Below are 15023 nucleotides of genomic sequence, written 5' to 3'. Positions count from 1 at the left end.
TATATTATACCATGAAACCACTGATAAATAATTCTGAGAGCTAAATTGGAGAGGGTAATTTTGGATGGAGTAAAGGAGAGTTGGTACAATTTTTATCACAAATTCACCAAATTATGTAAACATTTCTTTGCTGTTTTTTTTTTTTGTCAGTGTTATATCTCAGTAAAAGTATGGGCTTTTGTCCTTATGTGGAGGTTACTCAAGTCCTGGTGGTTGGTCTTGTGATCTTAGAGGAGATTATTTAGCTTTTTTATCCTCACTTACTTCATCTGTAGAATGAGAGTAAAATAATATCTATCTCATGCTTGGGGTCATTGAGAGGATGAAATGTGTTTAAACAGTAAGTACTGAATAATACCTATTATTATTATGATGATGATCCAGACTTCCTCCTCCAAAGAAAAAGTCAGAAAGACTTTTTTGTATTTTTAAGTTATATTTTTAATTTTTCATTTGAGGCAGTTGTCGGAAAACTATCGAGTGTAGCTCAAAAAATGTTGGAAAGCAACATCGGATGCTTTAGTAAGCTCAGTGGCCCCATCGATTGCCCTGAAGGTCCATCCTCCAACATCGTTCTCTGAAGAAGAGCATTTCTTCTATGCAGTGCTATGGCTCTGGCAGTTATTAGCTGTGTGATTATGAGCGAGCTCCTTTCAATCTCCAAACTTCATGTTCTTCTTCTTTGGAAAGGGGATAATAATACCTCCTTTGTTGTATTGCTGTGAGGATTAAATCAAATTAAACAAAGTTTATAAAACATCTATCACTGTGTCTAGCAGGTATAAGTATTCAGTAACCTGAAACTGTCATGGTTATTCTTACTCATAATGCCACTGTCATAAAAACAGTTCTGAATTGCTTTCTAGCAGTTACATCGATGCAGGCTCTACCCTCTCCACCCTTGCCTAGTCTTTCTTGTATCCTCAAAAGCCAGCAGTCCCAGGAGGCTGCCTGAAAGTGACTGGTTATAGGACAGAGCTTTTCAAACTAGACTATGTCATACTTAAGAAGAATCTGTAATTTTGGCCTCATTTGCTCAACCTTATAGTAAACTATACAAAATAGCCTGTGTTAATGTCCTAGTTATTTTATTATTAGATCATTAATTGGATTAAGTACTATTTTAAAACAATTTTTAATTACATTTGGATTCATATTATTGGCGAACAACATAAACTACTCACAGACTTTCAAAACTATTGGAATTAAAAGAATACTCCAAAAATAACAATCACATAAGCACGATTATAACATATGTTGAAGAAGAGATTCGACAATTTTGTATCTTTCAGAATCAAGCTAAATTCATAAACAACTGGCAATTAAAATTGCACCCAAATGCTATTTAAAACAAACCAGATTCTTTCTTGTACTTTGGGACTTGGCATGAGTATGTCCTGGGAAGGTTTTTAGCTGCGTGGTGCATACAAAATGAGGTGTTGAGTTTCCATCATTTTGCATGAAATATGTCTTTCCAGACTTGTGTTTCCCACAAATGTTATCACGGTTTTCTTAAATGCAATATAGTTTGGTTAAAAGCAAATTCTTTTTTTTTTTTAATAAGTTTATTTATTTTATTTATTTATTGGCTGCGTTGGGTCTTCGTTGCTGCACAGGGGCTTTCTCTAGTTGCAGCGAGCGGGGGCTACTCTTCATTGCGGTGCACAGGCTCCTCATTGTAGTGGCTTCTCTTGTTTTGGAGCATGGGCTCTAGGCACATGGGCTTCAATAGTTGCCGCACATGGGCTCAATAGTTGTGGCTCACGGGCTCTAGAGCACAGGCTCAGTAGTTGTGGCGCTCAGGCTTAGTTGCTCTGTGGCATGTGGAATCTTCCCAGGGCAGGGCTCGAACCTGTGTCCCCTGCATTGGCAGGCAGATTCTTTACCACTGCGCCACCTAGGAAGTCCTAAAAGCAAATTCTTAATAACAATCTTGAAAATACATATAAAGAGTTATCTCCACTTTTATTTTTCTTGTCTAGACTAAAACATCCTTAATAGATAGCTCACGACCTTAAATCAGAAAAAATAATAATAATAGTAATATGATAATAATAGCAAATACTCCTATCCTATTTCTACATCCTGCATAAGCCCTTTACACATATTAAGTCATTTAATCCTCATAGCAACCCTATGAGGTAGGTACTGTTTTTTACTCCATTTTACATTGCAAGAAAGTAAGCCCAGAGGAGTAAAGTAACTTACTAAAGGTCACACAGATAGAAAGTGGAAGAACCATGACTCAAACATCAGGTTTTCACCCTAAAATATCATCTGGCTAAAAATTGTTATGTGGCCAAAACTTATTTATCAACTTCAGACTGAAGGCACATCAGTTGGTGATGAAGACGCCTGTACTGGGATGCAGTAATCGTATATAATTCCTAATTAGGAAGAAAAATTCCTTCTTTTCTGTGGCCTGGTTTCCCTCAAACTAAGCTAAATTTCTTTCCTGTTTGCATGATCTGGGCTAATTTACATGACTACTTTAGGTAAAGCAAGTAAGAGAAAATACTTTTAAAAATCACAGGGACTTCCCTGGTGGTCCAGTGGTAAAGAATCTGCCATGCAGTGCAGAGGACACGGGTTCAATCCCTAGTCAGGGAACTAAGATCTACATGCTGCAGAGAAACTGAGCCCACAAGCCGCAACTAGAGAGCCCCCGTGCTGCAAACTACAGAGCCCATGCTCTCTGGAGCCCGTGTGCCACAACTGGAGGAGAGAAAACCCACACACCACAAATCGAGAGAAGCCCACATGCCGCAGGGAAGAGCCTGGATGCCACAACGAAGGCCCGAAGCAGGCAAAAATAAAATTAATTAATTTTTTAATTAAATAAAATATAAAAAACTAAATAAAAATCGCAGTATAAATTTCTAATTCAAAATTGAATGGTTCGGTGGCACTTGAAAGCAATATGGTGACTGAATCAAGCTAATTAAAAAACAAAACAGGTCTTTCAGAAAAAGCTAATTATACGGATAGTGTGGTTGACCTTTTAACATGCAGCAACCATGTGATTTGGGAGGTGACCCTAATTCTGGAGGCAGGTTCTGATTTGACTAAGCCAATTATAATAATCCCATCTTCCTTGCCAGTATTTCTTGAGGAATCAGTGCTTAAGCCAATCAGAATACAGCCTTCCCTTGGCTGTCATTTGCTCAAGAATGTGTGACCTAAGTTGGCCCAGTCAGACTCAGTGGAGGAACTCATGGTTGAGAGGAGCTACCTTTACTCCCACTTGAGAAAGAGATGTGGGATGAAGTTAACACTGGAGAAGAGAAAGAATCTGGATGTTTGATGGCATTCTTAAGTTACTAAATCAACCAGCCCTGAAGGCCATGGTATCTTGAACTTCATCTTGAAGGAAAAAATACATTTTTTTTTTATTACAGTTTAAGCTTGTTTAAGTCTGGCTTTCTGTTAATTTTTGTAGCTCAAGCACAGTTAGGAAACACATTTTCACCCCTTCGCACCTGCCCTATAGTCTTGGTTTTAAAGGGGCAGTTAGGATCTGTGCATTTTGAATCATTGATAATTTGGTTCAAACATATGAACTGACCCAGGTTCATATCTACATTTATTAAGTACATAATGTAACACATGCCTATATGACAATGTAGAAATTTTCATATACGTTATCTAGAATTACCTTCACAACAGGCTCAGGGAGAGAGAGATCATTATCCCCATTTTTTAGGTAAGTAGAAATTCAGAGTGGTTACATTACTTTCCTCACATCTTACTATTACTTGGAAAATTCTTACTTGAGCTCAGGTCTTTCAAATCCAGTTTCCATTACCCTGGCACTTTGATTCCGGGCAGGAAAGATGGGGATGCATTAAGGACTCCACATTGTATCACTTGGAGGCAATTTCTATTCACAGGATAGACCCTTACTTACTACCGTGAACATTTTACTCTTAACAGTTTTTTCCCGCTATTGTATCTTGTGGAAAATTACCAAAATCGTCGTGTGTGTAACATTCTATGTAAATTGAAGTAGAAATATCTATTCTCGCACAGCTAACACATTTCTCAAGTTTCTTTGCAGTCACATAATAAAATTATGTGTATACATGTGTATGAAAAATATATGTAATATATATATAGAGAGAGATATATAGTATATCTGAAGTATATTTAATTTAGCTTTTAATTTCTTTATTGTCTCACAAGTCTCCCTTTCCTGGATCTGCTAACCTAAAACATTCTAATGCCATTCTAAATGGGAATTATTCCTTATTAATTCCAGGGCCGCATACTGAATTAGGTTTGAATAACATAGCAAATAAAGATGATTATTACACATGAGAGTGAAACAACCCAATGTCAATCACAGATGACAAGGTCTCTATAGAGCTCTGCTTGTCACTTTTAAAAGCCTGAAGTTCTTCACAAAGTGCTACTGCAGATTCTCTTGATTCTTATAAAATAATTGGTACAGAAAGATAAAAACTCAAATAACCAAAAATCTTTCCTCTGCCTCTCCCATCCAGTGTTTTCTCTTGAGTGTTTCTTTTAAAGCCAAGATAACTTGCATTTGTTGCAGTTTGGGACTTTAGCATGAAATTAATTTTTACCATAGCCAACAACTGGTGCTCAAGCCCAAGTGCGGCATGCAAATTGTCCAGAGATGTTGTAAACCTAGATTTCAACCATAAGGCTGGGGAAATGCACAACCTGGGGAAGCAGGATAAGTTCAGACTTTGACCAGTCATACTAGCAGTGACTTAACTTCAAGGAGCTCAGTACAAAATAAGAGGCATTGTAAGGCTGCCCAGAGTGTGTTGGGCCGAATAGATATTTCATTGGATATTGATAGGTAATATGTATTCCATGGATAGTTATACTCCATGGATAATAAGTATTCCGTGGATACAGAATGTAGGATTGCCTAAATTTATTTATCCACAGGACCTGTTATGTGTATATGCATGTGTGTGTGTGTGTGTGTGTGTGTGTGTGTGTGTGTGTAGCATCTTAGCAGACCAGTGCTTACAAAACACACCTGGGGAAGTGTAAAGCACACCATATAGAAGGGTTCGATTTGAAATAGGTTAACTACATGAAAATAAAGAGGATACAATGGAGAAAACTTATTTCTTAACTATTTTTGTTTGAAAGTTTTGCTTTGAATCCTTGTTGAAATAATAACATTTTGTATCCCATAAACATTACTTTCTTCTAAATAATTTCCTCTCCATTTTTTCTTTTTTCTCTCAAGGAAACTCTGAGAGAATAATTAGGAAGTTGTATTCTATTTTACACTTGAAGAAACTGGTGCCTTTTACACTTAGCATAGACTAGGTAAGGAATTGGGAAACTAAGGCCAAATCTTGTTGCAGATTATTTTTGTGCAGTCTGCAACTAAGAATTTTTTTTAAAGGTTTGTTAAGAAAAGTAAAAAGTGGAATATTTGCTATCTTGGCCTTTTACCAAAAAAGTATGCCAACCTCCGGACTAGGTTATGCTGTGGTAACAAACAATACTTACATCTCAGTGGTTTTGCCAGACAAAGATGTATTTCTTGCTGACACAGCATGTCCAACACAGGCTGCTGGGAGCCTCTGCTTCCAGATCACTCAGGAAGCCAGGCTGGCAGGGCCTTTGTGTCATCATGTGCTTCCACGGTTGCCACAGCTGCTGGAAGGGAATGTGATGAGATGACCACTGGCTCTCAAAATTTCCACCTGGGTGTGAAACATGCCACTTCTGCTCACGTTTCACTGGCCAAGCAAGTCACATGGCTTCATCTCACTTCCAAGGGGCAGGGAAATGCTGTCCTACCTTGTGCCTACAATAAAGAAATCCAAAAATATTTGGTGAATAATTGCACACACACAAATGTGTGTAGGAAGGTAATTAAAGAAACTGTATCCTGTAAAACTTGATTTACTGATCCTCTCTTTCCATATATATAGATAGATGTGTAGATATATCCATAATATATATTGATATATTAAAATATCATATATATATAATTCTTATTCTATAAATAATTCCATATATATCAACATGTAATAGTTATCTCTTTATGTAGGTAGATCTATAAATCTATCCATTGACAAATATTAGCATTAGAAGGAAATCTACAGTTGGTTCTAAGAAAACTTCATTTTATAGATAAAGACAGGTGAGATTAATAGTGACAGATCTAAAGTGCAAGATTCTTATAAATTTTTAGGTTCTGAGTAATTTCTTGAGTACTTCTTCCTGTACATTAAACTTCTTTTCTAAGCAAATGCCTGAAATCATTTTGAAATCATGCTAGATAGATTTCTATATGGTCTCATATTGGAAATAGTTGCTCTGTGTGACAGAGAAATCTGCCCCCCCCCCCCCCACACACATACAGTGAAGAACAATCTTCTTGGTTTCTAAGTCATTGTAAATTGACAGTGTCCTTACTACATGCCTGTATGCACAAGGTTGAGCTGTGCTCTGAAATAATCCCACACCTGAGAGCACAGTGGCCACACCCTTCCTGGCTCAGTGCCAAAGCAAGAAAATTTCAGATGATAAAGAAGTGAAGGAATCATTTTTTTCCTCTTCATGTATGTATCCTTCCTTCAACCAGAGATTATTGGTGGGTTTGTCTCCTTCCATCTTCAACCCTTTCTCTTTACTTAGGAGATGCCAAATGAGAGAAACATCAACTGTGAGGTTTCTTAACCATACACTTGGCCATTCCATCTGTGCATGCTTTGCCCCTAGGGACCTATTACTGCCGAAATGGCAAGGTTTACAAATAACCGATTCCTGATGAGGGGAAAAAAAGCCTGAAAGGGACAATTTCTTTTGAGGAGAATAAATCACAATATTTAAAGAAATGAGATCTTGGGAAAAAGCCACCAGTGGAAGAGTCCAAGCAGGTCTTCCATCTGTGTTTGGGGAATAGTTAACAGCAATGTGTGTGAAGTCAAACAAAAATGGAGAGCATAGATTTCCTTTGCTTTTTTTTTAAAGGATGTTTGTTTAAGGAAAGTATGTGTGGGGGCAGGAAGGGGGAGAGCCATGGCTCCAGTGAAAGAGAAGAGACTTGGTGAAACAAATACCAGCAATAGTTCAAAGGACTTCTGGGCATGAGATAGTAAATAAACTAAAGAGGCAATTTTCATAAAATATATTTGCCCAGCCATAGAGGAAAGACAGTGAAATTGAAAGGTTGCTGCTGAATAATTAAATCCATCAGGTAGAGCTCAACTCATGACCACCACTGATCTCCATCTCAGTTGGCATCTCTAGGTTTTTCCATTTTTTCTCTGAAAGTCTCCACATTCCCATTGAATTTCTTCTGGAATTAACCTGTACCTCTGAGAAATGTGATCAAACTGCCTTAAAAAGCCCCTGGTTTCCATCTTGAAAGAGAAAATATAAATACAAAGAGAATGCCACAGCTCCTAGCTCTATTTCCAAGGCATCTGGATGTCAGCAAGTTGGAGAATAAAGTGAGGAAGGCATTTCATCAGACATTATGGAAAGTGATGCAGAAATTCCAGAGAAAATGGCAACTTTTTTTTTTTAAAGGAGCATGAACATCCAGTCATAAAGGCTACATTTTGGTTAAAGATTATGTCTGCTGAAATGATATGAGTTGGAAGAATCATTTTATATGACTTTGTTGGCTCATGAATATAAACAACTTAATATTGTAAACTCTTACTTTGAAAGAGCCAGTAATAATTTTATTATTTGCCTTCAAAGAGAAACAAGTTTAAGATTCTCAATTTTTCACGGATGAAATTATAGGCTCTCTGATTCTCTATGAAGATGATAAAGGAACTTATATAAGATTTTATTTCCACATATTTATACCTTTCTTACTGGTGTAAATTCAAGTCAATATATGAAAGTAAAAACATAGCTCATATTTGGACTGAAATTAAACTTATTTCAAAGAAATTATTCAAATATACGTGTCCTTCAATTTCAAAAAAGATAAAGTCTTTAAACTTTACATCTTGCAGGCTTTATATGTTAGAGGATCACACATAATCACTGAAGAATTAATATTCTATGTGTACTGTAATTAAAAATAAATAGATCTCCAAGCCACTTCGTTCTGAAATGTGCCAGATGAGGCAAACATTTCACTTCTGTAAAAATAAATTTCTAATTTTGAAGCATTAGTTGAGCCTCCCATGAAGGAATTCTGCACTATTTGTTCATTTATCTAAGATACTTTTTTCAGACTCATGAATATTTATGAACCACTGGGTTCAGTTGAGTGTTATAAGAAGTGAGAGGTAGTGTCTTCCAGACGTAAAGGGTGCTTTTAATTCTATTGCTTCTCCGGATATTCACTGGCATCTTGTCATGCTTGAATGAGCCATTCAAAATAGAGCTGCCATCTAATCGAAGTACCTGAAGTGCAAAGACGAGGGGAGAATTTAATGAAGCATAGATTGTCTGTTTAGTTGGAGATACACATTCCTTTACCATAGCACAATTAAATAAAACATAGTGAAGGCTTCTATTAATCAACCCCAAACCACCTTCTGTTTTGTGGACATGAAACCTACAAGATCAATTAATGTCTTTATTGTGAAGTGTGATGCATGGACAGTAAATGTATTCTGTGTGTGTGTGTGTGTGTGTGTGTGTTTATAATCAAAAGTGTACCATAACAGCACTCCCTCTTGCAAGAGCACCGGAATTACAGCTAAATGCTGAACAATCATCGACAGAAAGACACTGGAACTCACCAAAGAACACACCCCACATCCAGAGACAAAGGAGAAGCCACAATGAGATGGTAGGAGGGGCACAATCGCATTAAAATCAAATCCCATAAATGCTGGGTGGGTGACTCACAAGCTGGAGAACAGTTATACCGCAGAAGTCCACCCACTAAAGTGAGGGTTCTGAGCCCCACGTCAGGCTTCCCAACTTGGGAGTCCAGCAGTGGGAGGAGGAATCCCCAGAGAATCAGACTTTGAAAGCCAGTGGGATTTGATTGCAAGACCTCCACAGGACTGGGGGAAACAGAGACTCCACTCTTGGAGGGCACACAAAAAAGTGTGCTCACCAGGACCCAGGGGGAAGGAGCAGTGACCCCATAGGAGACTGAACCAGACCTACCTGCTGGTGTTGGAGGGTTATCTGCAGAGGTGGGGGGCAGCTGTGGCTCACCGAGGAGACAGGGGCACTGGCAGCAGGGGTTCTGGGAAGTGCTCATTGGTGTGAACCCTCCCAGAGTCCACCATTAGCCCCACCAAAGAGCCTGTAAGCTCCAGTGCTAAGTAGCCTCAGGTCAAACAACCAACAAGGTATGAACACAGCCCCACCCATTAGCAGACAAGCAGATTAAAGTTTTACTGAGTTCTGCCCATCAAATCGGATTAAAGTCTTACTGAGCTCCGCCCACCCAGCCCTACCCACCATCAGTCTCTCCCATCAGGAAGCACCCATGAGCCTCCTAGAGAGCTTCCTCTACAGGAGGGCAGACAGCAGGATCAAGCAGTATCAGCAGCATTTTGTCTTGTGGAACTGAAAGCCACAGCCACAGAAAGACAGAGAAATGAAAAAGCAGAGGACTTTGTACCAGATGAAGGGAAAGGATAAAATCCCAGAAAAACAACTAAATGAAGAGGAGATAGGCACCCTTCCAGAAAAAGAATTCAGAATAATGATGGTGAAGATGATCCAGGACTTTGAAAAAAGAATGGATGCAAAGATTGAAAAGTTTACCAAAGACCTAGAAGAATTAAAGAACAAACAAACAGAGGTATGCAACACAATAACTGAAATGAAAAATACACTGGAAGGAACCAATAGCAGATTAGCTGAGGCAGAAGGGCAAATAAGTGACCTGGAAGACAGAATGGTGAAAATCACTGATGCAGAAAAGAATAAAGAAAAAAGAATGAAAAGAACTGAAGACAGCCTAAGAGACCTCTGGGACAATGTTAAATGCACCAACATTCACATTATAGGGGTCCCAGAAGGAGAAGAGTGAGAGAAAGGACCTAAGAAAATAATGGAAGAGATTCTAGTTGAAAACTTCCCTAACATGGGAAAAGAAATAGCTACCCAAGTCCAGGAAGCACAGAGAGTCCCAGGCAGGATAAACCCAAGGAGAAACACGCCAAGACATACAGTAGTCAAAATGACAAAAATTGAAGACAGAGAAATGTTATTAAAAGCAACAAGGGAAAAACGGCAAATAACATACAAGGGAACTCCCGTAAGGGTAACAGCTGATCTCTCAGCAGAAACTCTGCAAGCCAGAAGGGAGCAGCATGATATATTTCAAGTGATGAAAGGGAAGAACCTACAACCAAGAATACTCTACCCAGCAAGGATCTCATTTAGATTCGATGGAGAAATCAAAAGCTTTACAGACAAGCAACAGCTAAGAGAATTCAGCACCACCAAACCAGGCCTACAACAAATGCTAAAGGAACTTCTCTTAGTGGGAAACATAAGAGAAGAAAAGGACCTACAAAAACAAAAACAAAACAATTAAGAAAATGGTAATAGGAACATACATATTGATAATTACCTTGAATGTAAATGGACTAAATGCACCAACCAAATGACACGGACTGGCTGAATGGATACAAAAGCAAGACCCATATATATGCTGTCTACAAGAGACCCACTTCAGACCTAGGGACACATACAGACTGAAAGTGAGGGGATGGAAAAAGATATTCCATGCAAATGAAAATCAAAAGAAAGCTGGAGTAGCAATAGTCGTATCAGATAAAATAGACTTTAAAATAAAAAATGTTACAAGAGACCAGAAAGGATGTTACATAAAGATCAGGGGATCCATCCAAGTAGAGGAGATAACAATAATAAATATATATGCACCCAATATAGGAGCCCCTCAATACGTAAGGCAAATGCTAACAACTATGAAAGAGGAAATGCAAGGCAGAAATAGAGACACAGGTGTAGAGAACAAACACATGGACACCAAGTGGGGAAAGCAGGGAGGGCTGGGGGGGAGATAAATTGGGAGATTGGGATACCAAATTGTACACTCTGAATATATGCTGTTTATTGTCTGTTAACTGTATCTCAATAAAAGTTCTTTAAAAAAAAAGAAAAAAGAGTGTACCATAACAAATGTACCACTCTTGTGGGGGATGTGGGGGAGGATAGTGGAGGGAGGTTGTGTGTGTAGGTTCAGGGTTATAAAGGAATTCTTTGTACATTCCACTCAATTTTGTTGTGAACCTAAAACTGCTCTAAAAATAAAGTCTATTTTAAAATGTGAAGAAAAAAAAAAAAAGGAGCCTACCATGTATAAGACACTGTGTTCAGCGCTGGTGGAGGATACTAAGATTAATCAAAATGGTCCCACTAGCTATAGGAAACAATAGCCCTTATCAGGTAACAACAAATTGGCTTATTTTTTAACAGAAGAGTCATTATGCAACTCTTCAGGCTAAGGCTGTGAAAAGTACAGGCATTGGAATTTGGAGGAATGGTAACTAGAGTGGCTCAATGGAAAAAATCCAGCTATTTTGGGGATAACGAACTTTCTTCTGGTTGTGAACTGTATTGAACTTCTTGCTCTTATGGGTGTGTCCATGGGGTGACTATGACCGTGAGAGTCAGAGGCTTAGTCATTAAAGGGAGAGGAAGCAGAGGGCTCTGGGAGGAGTAGCAATAATCAGAAACAACCTCTCCCCACTTGTAATTCTACAGGAACCAAGCAGCTCCAGACGTGGAAATGACAATTGGCTGAGAGATCAACCAAGTTCAGAAAATGGGAATAGCAACCAAGGGATCTAAAAATCCACCAATAACATGCTATTCATTCATATATTCCTTATTTTAGAAACTATTTCTTGAGGGCCTATATGTATATGTAAAGTGTTTGGGTGCTAGTCACTAGGTATATGGTAGTGAACAAGAGTGACATCTTTCCTGCCTTTTTGTCATTGATAATCAGGTGGTGAATTGTTGGCTCTTTGTGCCAGAAGGCTATATCACCTGCCACTTTCCCTTTTACCATCACAGAGCTCCAGGATCCAATTTAGGATCACTCATTGCATTTAGTTGTTATATCTCTTTATAGACTTCTTCTGTCTAGAATCATTCTTCAGTCTTCCTTTCATTTTCTTGACCTTGACTCTTTGAAAAATATAGGCATGTTATTTTGTAGAAAGTCCCTTAATTTTGGTTGTCTCATGTTTCCTTACAATTAGAATCTTGTTTTCCTTCCATGGCTATATAGATCGGGATCCGTCTGCAGATTCAGAGATTTCTCTCTGTGCAGTTCCTTCCTCTGGTAACTCTGTCACATGAATTCTAACTTCCTTGGCTTTCCTAAACTCTGATCTCTATCTCCGCAATTCAGTGAAACTAACGTGCTTTGTACATTGCAGATCATACTGTGCTGTAACCTGTAAACTACCTCCAGGCACTGAGATAATGGTATTGTGATTCTTGTTGTCCAATATCTTAAAATTATTGTTTCACATGTTTTGTCACGTTGTTTAAGATGAGATGATTTATTTGGTCCTTGTACTCTATTGTGACCAGAAGCAGAAGTCTATTACTGTCTTCTGACAATTGAAACTACAGCATAAAAATTTAGTGAGTTGACAGATGCTAAATGCTGAGAATGACTGTAGTTTCCTACTTCGAGTGGACGTGGCTGGAAGCTAGAGCTTGCTCCTGATCAGCTACTCCAAACCATGCCCCCATGTCACCACCACATTCTCTGCCCCAATTGCCCCAAGGGCCCACCCCTCCCAGATTAGGCAGCAGCCGCCTCTTCTCAGTTACCTGCCATTTTGACCATATCCTCCTTGCAGTTGCCGCAAACCACCCCAGGACTGCAGAACCAAAAAGGTGGACACACTTGTCTCAGGATATCAATAAAGCTGGCCCTGATGATGGGATAGCAGGCTGAGCACCCAGACAGTGTGTGACTTTCTTATTGCTGGAACTATAAAACTGGCTACTGACAAGAGTGGCTCCCATTTGATTGACTTCCTTGAGACTCATTTCAAGCAAATGAAATCCATTTTAAAAAATTGGTGATTATGTAATAAACTTGTGTAAGACAGGGTTTGGAAATCTGGCATCACAGTACGTACCTTTGACAGGCACACCCTGGGAGACAGTGACGATGAGAGTGAAGCCTCAGGCTGGCTTCCTGTGGCCAGTGGGGATGACTTTCCATGGTGAACAACCCCGTGCATTCACATCTGTGTCACCTTTACACTTTCTGTAAGATTTACCAAAAGGTCCACCTCTGCTCTCTTCCCATCTTGGAAGAAATTGGAAAATTTTGACCAGTCCTTTCAATAAAGTATCTTGGTATAAAGAAAAAAAAGTACTAACTTACTGTGCAAAAAATGTTAAACAAATTTGTAGCAGAGGTTATCAACTTTTACATAGTAGTTGATTATTGGCAGAAGAAAATTTGATTTATGCATGCTGATTTCCAGCCTGAGCTTTTTTATATAAACTAAATAAAAGTTATTTTGTAGAATTTCATGACAGTAAAACACGTTAGAGGTAAATATTAGGGATGGAGGTTTTCTCTTTAGTATTTTAAGTATATAAAATTATAAACTATTTTTGAACTTTTTAAACTTTTGTTAAATACAAGCGATTTTTGTCAAGTATATATTCTTTGCGTTTCTTTTTGGATTCTTCCAGGCTTTGTTTCCTTAAAATGAAGGTTTAACCTACTAGATTGACTCACATAATGACAATTGGCTTTCTAAGAACTATTAGATAGGCAAGAAGCCTTTGAGTCTAATAATAGTTCATTCTAAGAAACGGGAAACAGAACTTTGCCAAGATTAAACAAGCACAAACACCAAAGTTTCCAGGTCAATTTGAAACAAAAATCACAAATTTTGATTGGATCTAAACTTGGCAGTGTAAGACTCACAAGGATTGTTTCTAGTTTTATATAGAGGATACACACACACACACACACACACACACACACACACATACACAGTCTAACAAAGGGAGACAGGAAGGCATGTTTAAACTAGCAGAAAATTCAGGAAGGATTTAAAACTCAAGTCTGTTGTAGTGAACTTACATCTGGAGCCCCAAGTCTCGTATTCTGTCACTAATACACCTGGAGTAAGTTAACAGAGAAACAAATGCTTTTGGAGATGTCAACTAACTTTTCGAGGTGAATGAATGACATACAGCACTATGCCACATACACATTCCTCCACAGAGAGAAAGTACAAAACTAAGAAAAGAGAGTTCAAAGATAGACTTTAACTACACCCCCTCATCTGGGTACCAGGAAGCTAGGAAACACAAAAAGACATTTGTGAAGTTTTTTCTAGTCACTAAAAAGAAAGTGGAAATATTTTAAAATACTTTACTTTTAAAGTGCAACTATAAAAGAAATTGTTATTATATAGCTGGAAACCAGTTTTTCATTGTTGGTGGATCTAAGGGAATACCACTATTGCATTTGTTACCACTTCACTATGTTTCTCAAAGGGCCTCACAGATTCAAAAACACAGACCATAACATTTTTTAAGCTTTTTTTTCCCCCACTATGAAATGTAATACACATAAAGAAAAGCGTAACTTAAAATAATAAATTATTATAAAACAAAATAACATGGAACCACCACATTTGTCAAGAAAGAGAAGAATGTCAGCAATCCACCCATCCCTTCCCAAGGTTTGTGACATATTGAGTTGTTTATTAAAATAATCCCATAATGTTTTCAGAGGATAAAGACATCATAAATCGGATCTTCAAAAATTCATGTGGATTGGCTCAAGATGGCGGACTAGGACACATGCTCACTGTCTCCTGTGAGAGCACGTATCACAACTAACTGCTGAACGATCATCGACAGGAAGACACTGGAGTTCACCAAAAAAGACACCGCACATCTAGAGACAAAGGTGAAGCCGCATTGAGGTGGTAGGAGAGGCGCAATCACAATAAAATTAAATCCCATAACCGCTGGGTGGGTGACTTAAACTGGAGAACAGTTATACCACAGAAGTCCACGCACTGGAGCTAGAGTTCTGAGCCCCATGTCAGGCTTCCTAACCT

The sequence above is a fragment of the Hippopotamus amphibius genome, chromosome 1 (assembly GCF_030028045.1).
Source record: "Hippopotamus amphibius kiboko isolate mHipAmp2 chromosome 1, mHipAmp2.hap2, whole genome shotgun sequence".
In the NCBI taxonomy this organism is placed as follows: domain Eukaryota; kingdom Metazoa; phylum Chordata; class Mammalia; order Artiodactyla; family Hippopotamidae; genus Hippopotamus; species Hippopotamus amphibius.
Note: the sequence above shows the minus strand (reverse complement) of the source record.